Source organism: Polyodon spathula, chromosome 9, assembly GCF_017654505.1.
Source record: "Polyodon spathula isolate WHYD16114869_AA chromosome 9, ASM1765450v1, whole genome shotgun sequence".
NCBI lineage: Eukaryota > Metazoa > Chordata > Actinopteri > Acipenseriformes > Polyodontidae > Polyodon > Polyodon spathula.
In genome coordinates, this window is record NC_054542.1 from 31,498,855 (window position 1) to 31,517,648 (window position 18,794).

Below are 18,794 nucleotides of genomic sequence, written 5' to 3' on the forward strand. Positions count from 1 at the left end.
CCATGTTCTTTCGTAATTGTTTAACTGAACCATTTGAACCGAATGCAGTAAATTGTTTTATCATACCTGTTAACATCTGTGTAGAAGGGCCCTTCATGGCCGCAGTCACTCACTCCCGTTTTAGGCTGAGGTGATGTCTTTTGAATCCACTACCCTTTTCCCCTCCTTATCCACCAAGAACCTTGGGGTCACTATCGACCCCCTCCCTCTCCTACTCTCAGCACATCTCTACTCTGGCACGCTCCTGTCGCTTTTTCCTCAGCAACATATGCAGAATTTTCCCCTCCCTCACCGACTACTCTACACAGCTCCTTGTTCAGGCCCTAGTACTGTCCCGCCTTGACTACTGCAACTCCCTCCTGGCGGTCCTCTCCAGCTCATCCAAAACTCTGCTGCTCGCCTTGTCTTTTCCCTTCCTCGTTTCTCCCACGCTACACTGCTGCTTCCTATTGGTGCTCGTATCCAATTCAATACTCTTGTACTTGCCTATCGCTGTCTTGATTTCTCCCTACACCCCCTCTCGCCCCCTCCATTCCTCCACCACCGGCAGATTAGCCGTACCTCCCCCCCTCCAATCCCTCGCTTCCAGAGCCCGCTCCTTCTCCACCTTTGCCACTCAGTGGTGGACCAACCTTCCCACCGATATCAGGACTGCTCAGTCCCTGATTACCTTCTGGCACCTCCTCAAGACATACTTCTGTAAACAGCATCTTTAAACCTCACAACTCTCGACTATACTGGTTTATATGGCACCCGATTGTACCAGTACTTGCATCAGCTTGTACTTGCACTATACTTGTACTCTACTACTGCTCTTAATTATACAACTATTTCTTATATATATATATATATATATATATATATATATATTCTTATATTTCATTTTACTCTTATAGGTGTCCGTATTTGAAATCACTGTCATCCATTTATCATACTTACTATGTGCTCTTACTGGACTAACTGCTTTTAGTCGAACTCGCTCTTTAGTGTAGTTATTTACTCCATTCTTTATTTTGCTATTATTTGATTTCTCTGCTTCTGACTATTGTTCTTTATAACTGTTCTTATCTGTCATGTGATATTCTGAAATGTGATATTTAATAATATGATACTTTGTAATGTGATACTTTTGTACTGTGATATTTTGTAACAACTGTAAGTCGCTCTGGATAAGGGCATTTACTAAGAAAATGAATAATAATAATAATAATAATAATAATAATAATAATAATAATAATAATAATAATAATAATAATAATAATAAATGTGATTGTGAATCAACGTCCTGTTCGCTTTGAACATATTAAGGATACCATAGAAACAAGACATTAATGCAGTCAAAATATTCTGACAGTGAAAATTGTTTACAACAGGTCTGAAGTTATTTGAGCTTAATGTTAGGATTTCTTTATAAACCACCCTGTAGGCAATCTTTTGAAATACTATTATACCATCACACTGTGACGTAACTAACCGTGGCATATAAATGAGTAATGCTCTTGGATCTACCTCTTCCCGTATAGACTACTCAAAAAATATCAAGAGGGAATTAAAAAAAAAAAGTGGCTAACGATGAAATAAAGGGGATAATACTATGTGACATAGAAATAGAATTGGTGGTTATTATGCACATCACTGCACATTCCTGGTCATTTCACAGGAGGAGGTTTGGAAAGTGCATCTAAAGTAGGACAGAGCTGGACCACCTCTGAGGGCAATAACGCTACCCTAACAGTGTTGTGTGATGCATTGCCAGATTCTGACCCTGTCTGTGAGATGAGGTTAAAAGCTGCACAGCTTTTGCATAGTGGTTAAGAACCTCACTTGGGGTTTGTATAGTTGTTATTCTCACCCAGCCTTCTTCCTGCTGTACTTATTGAATAATTTTATTTTTATGGTTTTGATTTCAGTTTGATAGACAACTTTTTACTCGCTCCAAACTTGTCAAAGCACTGGTTCTTGCAGAAGTGCTGAAGATGTTACTGACATTCGTTTATATGTGATCCTGATTGTGCCGTTCCAGGTCATTTTAAAAATTCCATTTCATATTTTAATGTCCATCATTGAACACATGAACAGTAACGCACTTGAATACAATTCTTATTTTATTTGTGATAGGAAAACGTGAGAAAATTGTTTCTTTTTTCATCACACTGAAACCCCATACCATCAATTCTTGCTGATTTTAAAACGGTGTTTGAAATATTAAAACAGCTTCCAATTCCCATGATGTCTGCTTTGGGGCAGCAGCTACAACTCAGAGGATTCAACTCTTATCATTAAACCGTGTTTTATAGCAGGTATAAACCCACCCAGGGGTGACGAGGGATTATGCAGAAAGGTGAGTTTCCCAGGAACCTTATTTAACGTGCAGGGAGGCCTCTTATCATTAATGCAGCATGAGAGAATGGCGAATGCGGTGTTAAAGGCCACTTGAAAAATAAATACAACTGGTCAGGGTCTGTTACAGCAAGGGCTTAGGTGTTGAATCAGTCCAGAGGTCGAATGAGACACAGACATGTTCTAGAAATACACATACTGGCTTTAGTAAGATTAGGCACATATTTATTCAGTAATAGTTGGCAACTCCCTATATACATTTTTGTGAGGCATAAGGCTTTAACTTTCTCCTGTTACTTTAGGACTGTATGCTTACAGCATAGACATTCTTGTGTTTCTCTCCTATACTGTTTACTGGTTCTGTTCCAGACACTGAGGTGAGCATGTTTATGAGTGAGTGACAGCTTATTCTATCAATTCAGTTCCACTTTGATATTAATAAAAGGGCGTTGTCTGGTCCATTTGGTGGCTTTCATGCCCAGGTTGAACTCTTTATCTGCTTACCCATCGATCTACCCTTTTTACTCTGCAGCCTAGGCTGATATTCAGCTTGTACACTTTGTGTGAGCTCTTTCACCAAGAACCTTTTATATAAAACCATTTATGTATCTTTTGAAATTGAAATCGTGATGACTTACATGCCCCAGGATGTGTTTTGATGTCAAAACAGATTAAAGCATTGGATTAGTATCATTAATTCAGTGCAGGCAAAACTCATGGCTATTGTGTAAAGATATGTAATATCTGACCGTCATGATGAAAAATTTACAAAGCTTACAATGAATGCATGTTTCTTAAGAAACTGTCTCTTCAGTTTCACAGTGGTTTTTAGATCAAATCATACCTGTTGCTTCTGTTGCCTGTTTGGCATTCTTGCAGCAATAAAGTCATGTTTTTGCCTCATAAGTTAAGCAACTGTCCCAATTGCAAAGGGTATTCATAATTAATAGGTCTGTCACTTTCTATCCTGGGGAGATAGCCCTCAAATTCTCATTGTTGTCTTTTCTTCAGATTGTGGTTAAATAAATAATTGAAGGGGGAAAAAAAAAGCTTCAATAGGAAATGATTTAGCATACCTGAGCCTCATAAACAAATTATACAATTTGCCTTGATGAATCACACATGCTGCAGGCGGGTATGAAACATTTTTTCCTTTTTTTCTATACCACTGATTAATAGGTCTGTTTAAGGCTCAATTGCCTGGTATTACCTGGCCTATAAGGATACAGTATATGACAGTGGAATAAGCCATTGTTTGATGAGACTTTTTGTGTGAGAGAGAGAGAGAGAGAGAGAGAGAGAGAGAGAGAGAGAGAGAGAGAGAGAGAGAGAGAGAGAGAGAGAGAGAGAGAGAGAGAGAGAGAGAGAGAGAGGAGAGAGAGAGAGAGAGAGAGAGAGAGAGAGAGAGAGAGAGAGAGAGAGAGAGAGAGAGAGAGAGAGAGAGAGAGAATAACCCCTCTCTGACTAACCCCTCTTTCACTTTATTGTGAACGATTGCTGGGAATCGTACCAGGCATTACCAGTGCAGCTGTTGTTGCCAAACCACAAGAAAGCCAGGTCCTGTTTCAAATTTACTCACGTCGACTAACTGTGATCTAAGAAACAGAAAACTATTTTTAGAATTAATGTCACTTTTATGTCATTACACTTTTTCCAAATGAACCAATTTTCCTTTGAAACTGAAGTGAGTATTGCATATTTCTTTGTCATTGCAATTACAAATGAAGAATTGTTTGAAACATGGACTTTGTTGATTTCATTTGTTTTCCAAAGATGGTAAGACTAATGGTGATAAACATGGTACAAGACTATGCACTGTTGTACTACATGTCATTAATTCAGGGCTCAGTGTTTTGTTGTGGGAGCTTGCTGTTTACTTACCTCTTAAGAATTCTGTAGTAACAGGATTCATGTAATCCTGTGTAAACATTTTAACCCACTACAAACTGACTTTGAAGTAGTCATCTCATTTATTCCAAGTGCTTAATTTGTGATGAAAGAAACAGCAGAACCCTGTATAAAAACTAGTGTAGCAACCTGAAAACAGTCAAGTTAATCTCCTTGCCTCTTTCACAATTGAGTTACCTTGAATCACCTAATCCACAGACACCTGGGTCTCAAAGTTCCTTTAAGATCCTCCGTATAAACATAGTCAACACCCCCCAGCCCACCCTGTGCTAATTATTGGATATTCCATGACTCTATGCCAGGACTTTTCATTTAACAATATTAATAATAATTAATAATAATAATAATAATAATAATAATAATAATAATAATAATAATAATAATAATAATAATAATTTGAAATAAATCCTTAATCCTTGAATGACCAGGCTTTTTTGGCTTGTCATCTGTCATCTTCTTTCTGTCTTAAAAAACAAAACATAACAGAATCTTTCATGGTAAACTACTGTCATTTGAGAGATACCCTAATACAACTCCTCGCAAAGGCAGCCAACTCGGTCATTAAAGGTTTTTTTTTTAGTTTAAAAGTAGCCAAATGGTCTTCTCCTCCTTGGCTTTCACTGTTATTGTAGCTAACCCCTTGGCTAGTGCCTTGGGGAGTCCTGATTGAATCTATACAAACTACTCCACATTGATTAAGTTAAAAAATGCATATAGAATATAAGTAAGTAAGATTTACAGTGAAAAACAGATTAATCTCAGTTGCATAAGTATTCCACCCCTGTGCTACTGCAGTCCTAAATCAGCTCAGGTGCAAATGATTTGTTTGAAAGGTCACACAATTAGTTAAATGGTTTTAGCCTGTGTGTTGTAGGTAATTTCCCTCAGGTATATAAAGACTTTCAAGCTGCCACTCACATAATGATTCAACAAAGCAACCATGAAGACCAAGGAGGCACAGAGCAGGAGAAGGGTACAAGAAAATTTCAAAGCTGCTGATTATCCCTCTCAACACAATGAAGTCCATCATTAAGAAGTGGAAGATGCATCGTACCACCCAGACACTACCCAGATCAGGTCGCCTCCCAAACTGAGCAGCCGGGCAAGCAGGAAACGGGTTCAGGATGTCACTCTGAAGCCAACAATGACCTTGAGAGATCTGCAAAGTTCTGTGTCTGAGATGGGAGTCAGTGTTCACACATCAACAATAAGCTGGTTCATACATCAACAATAAGCCGGTTCATACAGGCCAGCTACACAAAGCTGGCCTGTATGAACCGGTGGCAAGAAAGAAGCCATTACTCAAAAAGCCTCATCTTAAAGCACATATGGAGTTTGAGAAAAAGCATGTAGATGATACTGCAGACGTGTGGAAAAAGGTTTTGTGATCAGATGAGACAAAAATGTAACTTTTTGGTCTAAATTCCAAGTGTTACATCTGCCGTAGACCCACCACTACACCATCCCAACTGTCAAGCATGGTGGTGGCAGCATCATGTTATGGGGATGCTTCTCTTCAGCAGGAACTGGGAAGCTTGTCAGGATAGAGAGGAGAATGGATGGTGCAAAGTACAGGCAAATCATTGAAGAAAACCTGTTTGAGTCAGCCAACTGGGAGGAATTTCAGCAAGATAATGACCTGAATCACAAAGCCACACTGGAGTGGTTGAACAAGAAGAGTATTAATGTTCTTGAGCGGCCCAGTGAAAGTCCTGACTTGAATCCAATCGACAATGTATGACGAGACTTGAAGATTGCAGTCCATCGACGATTCCCAATAAACTTATCAGAACTGGATCAATTTTCCTGTGAAGAATGGGTAAAGATGTCACCATCCTACTGTGCAAAGCTAGTAGAGACTCTTAGCAGTAATTGCTGCAAAAGGTGCTTCTACCAAGTACTGACTTAAGGGGCTGAATACTTATGCAACCAGTAAATTTCATTTTGTACATTTTCTTTCCAAGTTTTGCTGACATTTAATCTCTTCCTCATATAACAATGTTCAGTTTAACCAGTACAGCTTTATATAAAAAAAAAATTAGTTTGTTTGAAAAACTGTGCTTCCTTATTTTGTAATTCAACAAAATGCGACATTATTGGCAGGAGGTGAATACTTCTGCAATCCACTGTATATTATCCACCAGGCATCCTTATTTGCAATGCTAATACGTTAGGACAGGAAACATGACATAGTGCTGATTCAGTCCCTTTGTTATATTTAATCAAAATGAATCACATAACATGACTTTTTTTTTTTTTTTTTTTTTTTTTTTGTTAAATTCACCATGCAATTAATTCTGTCGTGTATGTTTATAGTTAGAGGAGCTGTTGTCTTTTATCAAAGTTGATGGTGTGATTTCTGTTTATGCAGAGTGATTTTTAGAACATATTTTCTCTGAGAAGTTGTGTCCTACATTTAATAGGAGTTTGAACTAGCTGAGGCTCTTGAACTATACAAACTGATGCATTGTATTAAAGCAAACCATTTAAGCTATAAGTTCAGGGTAAATGTGGATTGATATTTATTGTAAATGGATGTGCTGGTCATTTATAACGTGTTAGCTTAATCTAAACAAGTATTGCTGATCATTTGATCAGTTTATGAAATTTATAATTACCCCCCTGGTAATTTATTGAAATGAGCCCTATGTCTGAATTAAACAGTTAGTAGTAATCCAATAATAATAAACCAATGAACAGTGATGATAGCAAACTAGGCTCCCCTGTTCCAGAAAGTACTAAGTTTAAAAACACAAGGGCTGGAGGTAAATATTTGGAGGGTAATGTTTAGCCAAACAAATACATGAAGCGGGAGTTGTAATTTGTAGTATTTCATCTCTACTAGTGCCATTCATGTTAACAAGACTTGAGACTGTGGTCTCTGAAGGCATACAGTGTGTTAGTCAGGCTAATCAGCCTTCAGAAGCATAGGATCAAGGTAATTTCAGTGTAAGGCCCTGGCGACTTCCCAAATATTTCCCCTTTCAACTTTACACATGAGAATACAATTCTGCTTCTATTTCCTGAGACCCTCATGTTTAGAAGGATTTTATTTTCTGGAGAGGTTCACCAGGGGCACCTAATATTAGTAATTAAGCATCTACGGTGGCTGAGAAGTGCAAAGAGACAGCAAATCTACACAATTAAGACAGTAATACCAGAGAAAGGGTTGGTGACATCTAAAAAACTGCAGCTGAAAAAAAAAAAAAAAAAAAAAAAAAAAAACATCGTATAGAAAGTATCTGCTGAAAGTCCAATTTTGTGATAGAAATTCAATTTTATGCCAAAAATTATGAGGTGAGGGTTGGGTAAAGCAAGGCTCTGGTGAATGTTACCATATTTATGAGTCAGCAACACTTCATTGCAAAGAAAACATTAAAAAAAAAAAAAGACAGAAAGGCATTTGTTTCTCTTTTATACTGCAGTGGTGTTTAAACTCCTTTATTATTTAATTCAGCAGACTTCTGGTTTAGTTAAGAAGGCCATATTAGTTATAGAATCTATTTCTGAGAATGAATGAATGAATGAATAGACAAATACTAAAATGAAACAGAAATATTGCTGCACTGATAATATTGTAAGTGTCGCTGACTCATGACTATGAAAAAAAGAATTCTGCCATAGAATGTAACTTCCAGGAGATGCTTTCGAAACGATGCACATGCCTATATAGCTGCAGTTTTTGTAGATGTCGCCATCGTTTTCTCTGATGTTACCACCCCCATTCCACCCCCCCCCCAACCCTAACCCTAACATTACGGAAAGATAATGCCAAAGAAATAGTTTATAACATCGGCATTTTCTGAATTTCAATTTTTTCCTTCTTCATTATCTTTTTATGTTAAGACTCCAAAAAACGGAATTCCTGTATGAAGTGATTGCTCTGGGGTTATTTCTAATGTAGCTCACTGTTTCATCTTTTAGAAAATGCAGTAATCTGGATAGCGCCATTCTTCAGGGAGCAGGTCCAATAAATAATGGCTGTGTCAGAAATTCTAAGTGTTTAACAAATGAAGCAGCTGGTACAGCAAAAATAAGGCAAACTTTTTTTGATTTATGAGCTACCCTTAATAACTAAGATTATACTCCATCAGCAGCTTTTGAAAGGAAACCATGCAGATATTTTAAATGGGACTGTGGAGGAGTGCCCCGCCCCTGTGCGTATTTTATGTTTATATATATGTGTGCAGTGGTGCACGAAGTGTGGGTTATGTAGCACGGGTGATTTATAATGTATATTTGTATTTAGGCACAGGGACTGCACAATCACTTCACGTGCAGATTAAAAAGGTATGTTGGTATGTGAGCACAGGGGTGTGTGTGTGTGTGTGTGTGTGTGTGTGTGTGTGTGTGTGTGTGTGTGTGTGTGTGTGTGTGTGTGTGTGTGTGTGTGTGTGTGTGTGTGTGTGTGTGTGTGTGTGTGTGTGTGTGTGTGTGTGTGTGTGTGTGTGTGTGTGTGTGTGTGTGTGTGTGTGTGTGGAATAATGGGTGACAGGGAGGAAGTTAGAATCCTAACCTGCAAAAACACTTGGGAATGTGGCTGGAGTCATGTGGCAAAGGCCCGCCCCTATGTATATAGTATATGTGCACTGTTATTATTTACTTTGGGGATTTTATTTATGTATGATTATTGTTTTCATTTATATTTGTGTGCGGGCGGACAAAAGCTGTTATTGTTTGTTATTTGTGGCTGGCAAAAAGCCAACATCATTATTATTTGACAAGGATGGTGTTACTTCCCCATCCTTAAATAAACATGTGGGAATGTGGCTGGAGCCTTAATAAGGTAATTGTTTGATCAATGGGTAGTTAAGGCTTCAGCCACAGGATATAAAAAAGATCGTCTTGGCTCATTAAAGTGTTGTATTGTTGGAGAGTTAAAGAGACCAAACATGAATGCTGCCAACCAGCGAACAATATATTCGTTTTTGTAAAGGAAATATAGTTTGTGTTTGGCAATTGTGCCCTTTCTTTTTGTGTTTTCTGTTTAACTGTTTTGTTATTTAATTCAATAAATATACGACTGTGGCTGTTTCAGCGCCGTACTTTTGTTTTGACTACTGCTTCCTAGACCTTACGTCACGATCCACACGCCACACAAAGCCATCTGTGTCAAGCTGTGAATTGAATAAGTGAGTAAAGGCTCCAGCCACAGGGGTCTAAACTGGTGATCACGGGTGATAAGAGGATGTGTGTTCAGAGGCGCAATAAGAGACGCAAGTCGGGAGTTAAGGAGAGAAAAAGAAAAGATCAATAACAACAGCTACGTGTGCTGGTTCCACACCAGCACAGTGCTTGTTCCGTGTCTGTTTTATAGTCTGTTTTGGCCACTATGCTGTTTTGTTTTGTTTTGTTCAGTGTTTTGTTTGTTTAAAGCTTTTATTTATAATAAACCACAAAACATGTTCAACCCCTAAGCATAATCATTTCATGCATAAGATAAACAAAGACTAGGTGTTCTACATTGGTATTAGTCACCATTCGATTTGATGCCAGATGCTGCATAGCTTCAATATGAACAGTTTCTTAATTTGAAACCCAAGACAGCAATTTATACACCCAAAGACTGGAAATAATCTGCATCTAGATTACAGTGCTTCAGATGTTAATGTTGTAATAGAACAAACAAAACATGTTACTTTATATTTTTTATATGCGTATGTGTGGAAAGGCAGGCTAGCCTAGACTATACATGCATACTTTTTAATGGTGATGGCAGGCTACTGTATCTGCCCTGCTGCGTGAGTGAGCAACCAACTGGAACCATTTAGCTCCTGGACACAAGGTTATTTTGTTGTATGCGCTCCATTTTAATGTGTTATGTACATTATATTTAAGAACATGACTCATTTACTTTTTCATAATAACAACATTACTGAAACCTAAACATATCTTACTTGAAAGTATCACATACAAAACCCTTAGACATAAGTAACATGAATTTGTATCAACATAGCTTTTTGTTCCTATTAAATTCTTCATAATTTACAAAGATGTTATTTGAATGAGTCAGTAATGAAACTGGGAAAAGACCAGCTATTGCTTGAGAATGATTTAGCAAAGACAATTCTCTGAGCTACTGATTATTCTAGGAGGTGGGAGGGATTTTCCATTAGCACGAAGCATACTCGCCTCCCCAGGTTCAAGCAGCAGTTAGGTGGGTTACTGTAGGTGTGTGCCTAAGCAGTGTAAGAGGTGGTTAGTGGCATTAGGTTAGATTAGGTCTGATAAGTATTCTGCTGAGTCCAAGCAAGCTATTGTAGATGGAAGTCTAGATTCTGATTGCTTTACAAAAAAATGCATTTGATTTTTTAATTTGTATAAATTGTTATTACTGCAGTCTTGGCTACAGTCCAGGCAGCAGTTATCTACTGGCTGTATGTGAAGCGTCATAAACAAGAGCTCAGACAGTTGAGATCATCATTTCTTTTTGCCTTCTTAAGTTTGTCATAGTTTCCATTTCTGGGGCATCCACTTGGAAAGGAGCAGTTTGCAAAGTTTCCAGACTCTTGCTCGACTGGCACAAAATAACTGTGCCCTCCTGGGAAGTTTGCTCGAAGGCGGCTACTTCTGTGTCAGTACTGAAGAAGCACAGATGCCTGCTGCCAGAACCCAGTGCTTAATCTGACCGTCAAATTGGGTTCACAAAAAGCCTTTCAGGTTTCCCTCCATGCAACAACTGCTGCATTTTCTTACAGCATGAAATTGAAAGTGAAAGGCACCCATGGCTATGACTACTTAGTAATGCAGAATATGTCACTCTTGGGGTACCACACGACAAAAATAAACATAAGAGCATCGACATTGCAGAATCTTTCACTAGGTGCTGTTCTGGTGCACATACCATGTAGCAATTTCCTTTTTTTTTTTTTTTTTTTTTTTTTTTTTTTTTAAACTACTGCAAGACTAAATGGCTTCCCCTTGATATTGATCCAGCAGAAAAAAAGGCAGCTGTGAGGAAACTGTGCTTCAGTGATGCCTTGTTGAGATGTAATTGCAGTGGTATCAGTGCTGATAGGTTGTCTGCAGTCTTAATTGTGGACAATTACCTGTCCAGCTTTAAAAACTGAGGCATACAAAGATGTATGTTTACTTAGAAATACATATTTGATGGAAGACTTCGTCTTTGGGGGGATGGGGGAAATGGCAAGAATTATGCATTATTGCACCCCACATCAACAAAACGCTATTAACATTACTGCATGTGATTACATTACAGTCAGCTGCAACTTTCAGAAAAATAATAGTCTTGATCAGTGAATGTGTTAAACCTCAGTTTCTATATTGCAGTTCCTTACATCACCCTAAGATTAAAGACATGTGTAAGTAGAATCACCTTCATTAGACCACTTAAATGACATGTAACACACTTACTGTAGATGGCTCTCTGAAAGACAGTGTTAGCAAGCTTTGGGAGGATATGAACACAGTGGTACGTACCTCAAGACTCCACAGGCCTCCATGAAGAGGTTGTCATTCATATGTCAGCTGAAACCAAAGTAATTGCATAAAATAGGCTTTAATCAGAAGCTCACACATGAAAAGTAAGCTTTATTAGTACACATGATTCATGTGGAGGGGTGGCAATCAATGCTTGTGACATTTTTATTACCTTAGTACTTCAAAACATATACAATTACAGACATCATATTATCTTTCAAAATAAGTACATCTGAAACTTCTTAGGATGATGATATTTTTTATGATGGTGTTTGCCAAAACTTAATTAAGCTTGATCAAAGTGCCTTCTTAAAAACAAACAAAAAACTGTCTACAAAACTATTTGGTTTTAAGCCTGAAATTGCTGTATGGATGACATCATGCATTGTGTTAGAAGGCAGAAGGGAAACAGTAGCACTGCACTAGTTGAGCAGTTTCACATCAGTAGCCACAGTGTTAGAACGAGAACAGACTCCTTTTTCTCTAACCACCCGTGTTCGTTCAAAGATAAGATTTTGCTACATTTTTGGGGGAATAAAAAGCTTTCAATGTATTTTGTAGAAAGATTTGAATCTCTATCTGAGTTGTGGAAGAAGGAGATTTACTCCAGTAAACATTATAGACAGACATCATTGTTGTAGGAGGGATCATGATCTGGATACACTGTGATGTTTTAAAGGAGATTTCACAGCAACCTTTGGAATCAGCGAGGCTCCTATGAATTTTTTATTGCTACTTTAACTAATGTGGTACATCTATACAGAGCGTACTGTAATAGATACAGTTTAAAGATGCATTTCTTAAATCCTAATGATCCCCATATTTAATCATTCTGAACTGTAGTTTTATTGGTTTTCACAGGCTATGTCCTGAAATTTGTTCCTGCAGAAAATTTGCTCTCTGTGGGTTTAAGGATTTGCTGTTTGCATTTAAAATGTGTTCTGCAATTAATTGGCATAAATAAATAAATAAATAAAAACTAGACAGTTATTTAAAGACTGCACAGATCCTGGTTCGCACTTGCCAAAAGCAGAAAACTTAATGTACAGTTTTAAATAATTTGTATTACCGGATTCTGCTGAGTCAACGCCCGTTTGAACGATCGCCTAACCTGAACTTTAAGCTGAAAGTCAAATTTTTCCCATTTTTAATAACCATGCACAAATAATGCCTTAGGGGAAACATTTCAGCTCCCGTGAACAGAAAAAAGCAGCCTAGAAGTAGTTGCTCTGTGCATGAAATGATTCTGGGTTAGGGTTATAGTTAAGGTTGTCTTAAGTCCATACAATGAATACGTTTGGTTTCGGATCAGATGGTGCAGGCTCAGCAGTCTGATTGATTATTCTTTCCTGTTACGCTACAATCTTTTTTTTAAAATGTATTTATTTTTTATTCTCTCCCAATCTGAAAATGGCCGATTATTGTTTAGGCTTAGCTCCCCCCCCCCAAACACACTTTTTGTCTATTAACAATGTGCACTCTCAATGAACTATTGCTTTAGCAACATTTATTTCCGTGTGTATCATGTTTTATTTCCCTCAGCAGCAATATTACTGCACAGTGCGTTTTGTTTACTGGGTCCTAGCGAGGGATGTTAAATAAACTGCCAGCTGTCTTGAGTGTGAAGGGAACTGTAATAAGCACACAGCATTTTGTAGTTATGGGAGGTTTGAAGTGCTCAGTTTTCATTTTAGGGGTCATTATTGAACTCCACGGAGACATCTGCTTTTGCAGCTGCTGCTGGACAACATACAGAATAATCTCATAGTAGTATTTCATAAAGATTATATTATAGTAGATTATATATAATATATATAAGATATATATATATATATATATATATATAATATATATATATTATATGGTAGATACAATGTGTAATGTTGTTATGTATGACATTTACAAAAGGTTACAGTGTTTGCCTGCATTTAAAACTGCTATCCCTGAGGGAAATTCCAGAATTGACCAACACTGGTGTGTGCTGGTGATTTTCAGGTGGTTTCTCTGCTTCAAGAGACTTGGTGCTGGTTGGTGAGCTAATTAAACTAGTCAAAGAAAAAATAGGTCTATTAGAAATCCCTTTACTGACATATTTTTGTTGTCTAAACTTCAACATTATTTTGTTTGCTGTAAACCCTGTCTGCTGGGTGCCCAGAAAGAGGCTGTGGCAGGGCCCTGCACATAGTTAGTGGGGCATGGGCAGAAAAGTCTTCATGTAAATTGTGTTTATTATTTAAGAGGAAATGTATTGTTTGTTTATTGTAGAACAGATGAATGTATTATGATTTATTTCATGTTTCGTTAAAAACACTATGTATTAGTATGATTTAAAAATGTATGGTTTTGTGTTTCAAAAGACAAAGTGTTTTGTTTGTTATTGTGCGGCAGCGTGGATGGGGTTAAAAGCCCATCCACTAAACCTGTGCAGAATTTAACCATCTCATGACTGATTCATTTATTGTTAATCCAGAGATGGTCAGGGTGAGTGTTCAAGGGGAGAGAACGAGAGCGAGCGGAGAAAATCCAAAACAAAACCTAAAGTAAAAAAAAAAAACACTAAGAAATTGCTACTCGTGCTAGGCAGACCAGCACGGTATTTGTTTGTGTAAGTTTTGTGGTTTGTGTAAAATATTTAGTTTTGTTAATAAAAACGGCACAAGAGAGCGCCTTTACTGAGTACCTGAATGTGTTGTCTTGGTCAGCTACTTGGTCTGGGGACGTCAACCCTTGGCTACCATGTCACAGAGGCCAATAAATATTTTTCTAATTCTCAACTATTAAGTGATCATCAGGAATGTACAGTAATACAATTAAAATATACCACTATTAAACCTAACATGACATAGAGATAAAGACACGTACTTGCTTTAAATTGCCATGAATATGTTTGAAATACAATATGGCTATTCATATGAACAAACGGAATGTATCATTATTTGATTAATAGAAAATATTTTCGATACAAATACAGAACTTTGGATTTCTGTAGAAATGTATCAATGTTAACAAAGACTACATTAAAATGTGTTTTTTCATTAGTAAATGACGTAAGGGGGATATGTTGACTGAAGATCTTTTGTATTAGGAACTTTAAATTTAAATTCACATGGAATTTCTAAATGAATTGTAAAGTTATCCTATTTTTAATTTGTGGCAAAAATGAACATTCATAAAATAGTTGCAAGTTCACAACAAAGTCCTTCTACCACTTGTGGGTGATCTAATTGGCACTAAGGTATACAGCTGTGGTTCTGCAACCAGCCACTTACATAATCAATCAGCAGAACTTTCACTATGGCACTAACGAACTCAAGAGCGGAAACAGACAAGTGCTAATTAAGAAACCGTGCACAGTATAAATTAGACGTGTCAGGCAAGTACAGAGCTCTCAAAATAAGCTTGTTTCAAAGCTGAAAATTTTGATAGTCCTGCTGCTTCTGGGCTTTGACATGCATGTGGGCCACACACACACACACACACACACACACACCCCACCGCCACCGTCAAAGTAAATACACTCTGCATCAGGTTAGTAATAACATAGTCAAGGCTTTTAGAAGATGTAATTAAAATATCATATATACATAGTGGCTGGAATATGAAGCTGGTCCCTTCTATATTGTCAAGTTTGATCCAGTCCTGTATGGCAGTAATTTTAATGGATCTACCTCTAATTGTATGTTGATGGCTATTATGAGTCTTCTCCTCCATGCATCATCTCAGCTGGTCCCTGATGGCACTTTTGACAGGGTCTCTCAGGTTGATTGAAAGGGTATGGGGTAGGAGATGTACTGCCCTTCTTTGAAGGTAAAAACTGGTTAAGGCATGTGGACTGGGCAGTGTGAGCGAGCGCTATGTCTAGCATATTCATCTAGAAATGCAGGGAGAAGGCTTGGTTGAGGAAAAAGATGCAAAGAGCCCTCAAGGAATTTGTAGGACTGAGCTTTCAATAAAACTGGTGCTAAGACTTTTGTAACAGGTAGTGTTGTGTGATGCACTGCTGCTTCGGATACTGAACCCTGCCAGTTAGATTAGATTAGGTTAAAAGCTCTATTAGCACAAATCCAAACAAGCCTGGCTTTTGCATAGTGGTGAAGATGCTTCAGTCCCATTACATTAAATTCCATGAATTGGATATCCTAGATAAAACTACACCATGTAAGAGACATAAATACAAGTTTAATGCAACAAAGTGATATACTGTATATTTTACATTGAGGGATTTAAGTTGGTGCAAGAAAGTATAGTACACCCTTGCTATAATGAAAATGAACGATAATCTGTTGGAGTAAGTAAATGAGATGAGATTGTGAATAAAAGTAGAATTACATGTACCTGTTCGTCTCATGTATGCAGTATTCTGACTTTGCTTTAAATAATTAAAACACAGTACAGAAAGCACAAATCGCGAATTGCTAAACATTTATTCAAAATCAATCTGACAGGAATTGTTTCAACTGAGTTTTTGTTCCCGACATGAAAAGTTAATCAGATCCTCGTGGTTTTTTATTTATTTATTTATTTATTTATTTATTTATTTTTAATCAATGTTGCTTTGCTGCACGGTTGACAAACTATATTCACGGCAGAGACACGCCTGCGTTACGCTTTTTTTCAAACGATTAATATAGTTTCCAACTTTGTGCAACATAAAATTATTTTTGTTTCGGCATTGTTATAGAGCTGCACTTTTTATTAAGATGAACGAGTTCGCTTCATTGCGGAGATGGCATCCCGTGCATACAGACAGGAATGTTCACAGTGTGTGTTTATATGATTTTTTTAATTTGGGGTCCAGGGGCCAGGTTCGCTATAGCCGAAGGTTCGTTATAATGAAGGGTGTACTGTAGTTACATTGTTTTTCAATTTCTCTCAATGACATTTCATAACCCACATATTAATAATAAACAGAAAATATAATATCCAAACAGATCTTGTCATGATAAAGTTTACAAAAAAAACTACATTTTGATTTTTCCCTTTTTTATGTTACAAAATCCTTATTAAATAACTTCAGTGAAACTGCAGAAATGGAGCTGTCATGCTGTTTGGAAAGCAAGGTTTGTTTGTCATGTGAAATGTGTTGGCAAATCCATGATAACGTAGGTTTGAAATCATTAGCTTTATTTTACTTATGGTTCTGCTGGACTCTAGTCTAAGTACGGGAGCACAGTTTCTAGGCATGGCAGTGGGAGCAGTGGTCTGTGTTATGATTGCAGACATAGTGTGGTCCCGGCATAACACAGAGGTTGTGAAAGACTGATCGATTTAACATACTGTCAATAAAAGGATGTGTCAATCGTGGTTTGTGCAAAGCATAAAGAGACTGTTACATGTCTCACAACACGCAGTTTAATCTGTCACACAGTTAATATTTTACCACGAGATGTCAAGTTTTAGTCTTTCAAATATGTGATTACTTTGAACCTGCAATAGAAAAATACTTTATTGGTACCTCAGCTGATGCCACAGACTATTTTAACTAAACCACGGCAGGTCTAAACACTGCTGTCCTTTAACTCTAGTTTAAACCTGCACGTGTTTTCCATTAGGGGGATTTATTGGTCCTTCAATATTAGCCTCAGTAAACATTATTTATTAGCCCTTATCCAGGATGACTTACAATTTTTACAAAGTATCACAGTACAAAGTATTGCATTATAAAATATCACATTACAAGTTATCACTTTATAAAATACCACATTACAGAATATCATAATACAGGTAAGAGCAGATATAAAAGCACAATAAGATCAAATTCAAGTAAGAGCAAAATAAAGAATACAGCGAGGTATAAGTAAGAGTAAGTTCGACTAAGAGCGGTTAAAACTGATAGTAGTTATAATGAATGGATGAGAAGGAGTTCAAATAAGAGTATGATTACCTTTAAGAGTAAAATCAAATACAAGTATGGTAAGTGGTTAGAGTTAGGAGATGGGTAGGAGAGGCAGGAAGGCTGGCCAGGAGGGTCAAGGCGGGACAGTACCAGGGCCTGAACTAGGAGCTGTGTGGCGTAGTCGGTGAGGAAGGGGCGAATTCTGCGTATGTTGCTGAGGAAGAAGTGACAGGAGCGTGCCAGAATAGAGATGTGCTGAGAGTAGGAGAGGGAGGGGTCGAGGAAGGAGAGAGGGTGGTGGATTCAAGCAGAATAGAGATAGAGATCAGTGATGGGGGGAGGAAGAGGGGGAAGAAAAGGAGGTCTGATTTGGAGGGATTAAGTTTGAGATGATGAGAGTGCATCCAGGAGGAGTTTGCACTTACACTTAGGACACTTACTGATTGTACCAAATTCACAAAGAAGCACAATATCCAATGCATCACAATAAAAACCATACCTAACATTGATAAATTGTGCATTTAAGCACTGTAATTGGTAAAACGGTGCACACCATTTAGTGAGCAATACCAAATGTACTAAAATAAACTGTTCAAGTAACAAAGCAACAAATAACTTATTCAATTAGTTTAGATGTTTAGTTTAAACTAGAGTAAACATTTCTTTGTAGTAAACTAAATTAAAGTCTGTAAATGTTTAATCTGACACCCCTACTAAATACAGTACAAATACAGTGAATCCTGATGAAACCGATCTGGTAGGTTCGGGTTGCCTGGAAACTGTCATTACCACTAACTAAAAAATAAAAAAAAGTTTTATTTACTTGTTGATTTATGTACTTGTTAACCGAAAAAACAAAACAAGCTGCAAGTAAATACGTACCGTACAGTACTACCTGCCCTCATTCAGCAGTCATATTCCAAATGACTAAGGACATATCCATCATGAGCTATGCCTTGCGTAATGTGTTTAATACAAATACTTCAGTAATGGCTAAGACCGTCCCAGTAAGAAATAATTTAAAGAACACACATTGGTGTTTGTGTCAAAGTGTATCAGGTACCTGCTTTCTCCAAGTGTATTTGAAACAAAATCCTCAGTGTGCTTCTTAATTTAAGCCAGAAGGAAACTCTGCCACTTTAATAACCCCTGTCTGATAGGAGCTCTATGCTCATGTAAACTTTATTTTCTTACCAATTGCAGTGGTAAATATTATTATACAGTACATTTATATAGAATTCTTCACTGCATCCAACTGAATATACAGCAT

The 18,794-nt window shown here is 37.4% G+C and overlaps 1 protein-coding gene across 1 annotated transcript in view; it reads left to right on the forward strand.

The window, feature by feature from the left end:
• Positions 1-18,794, forward strand: part of LOC121320664 (anosmin-1-like) — a 76,876-nt gene that overhangs the window by 26,515 nt on the left and 31,567 nt on the right. The window lies entirely within an intron of this gene.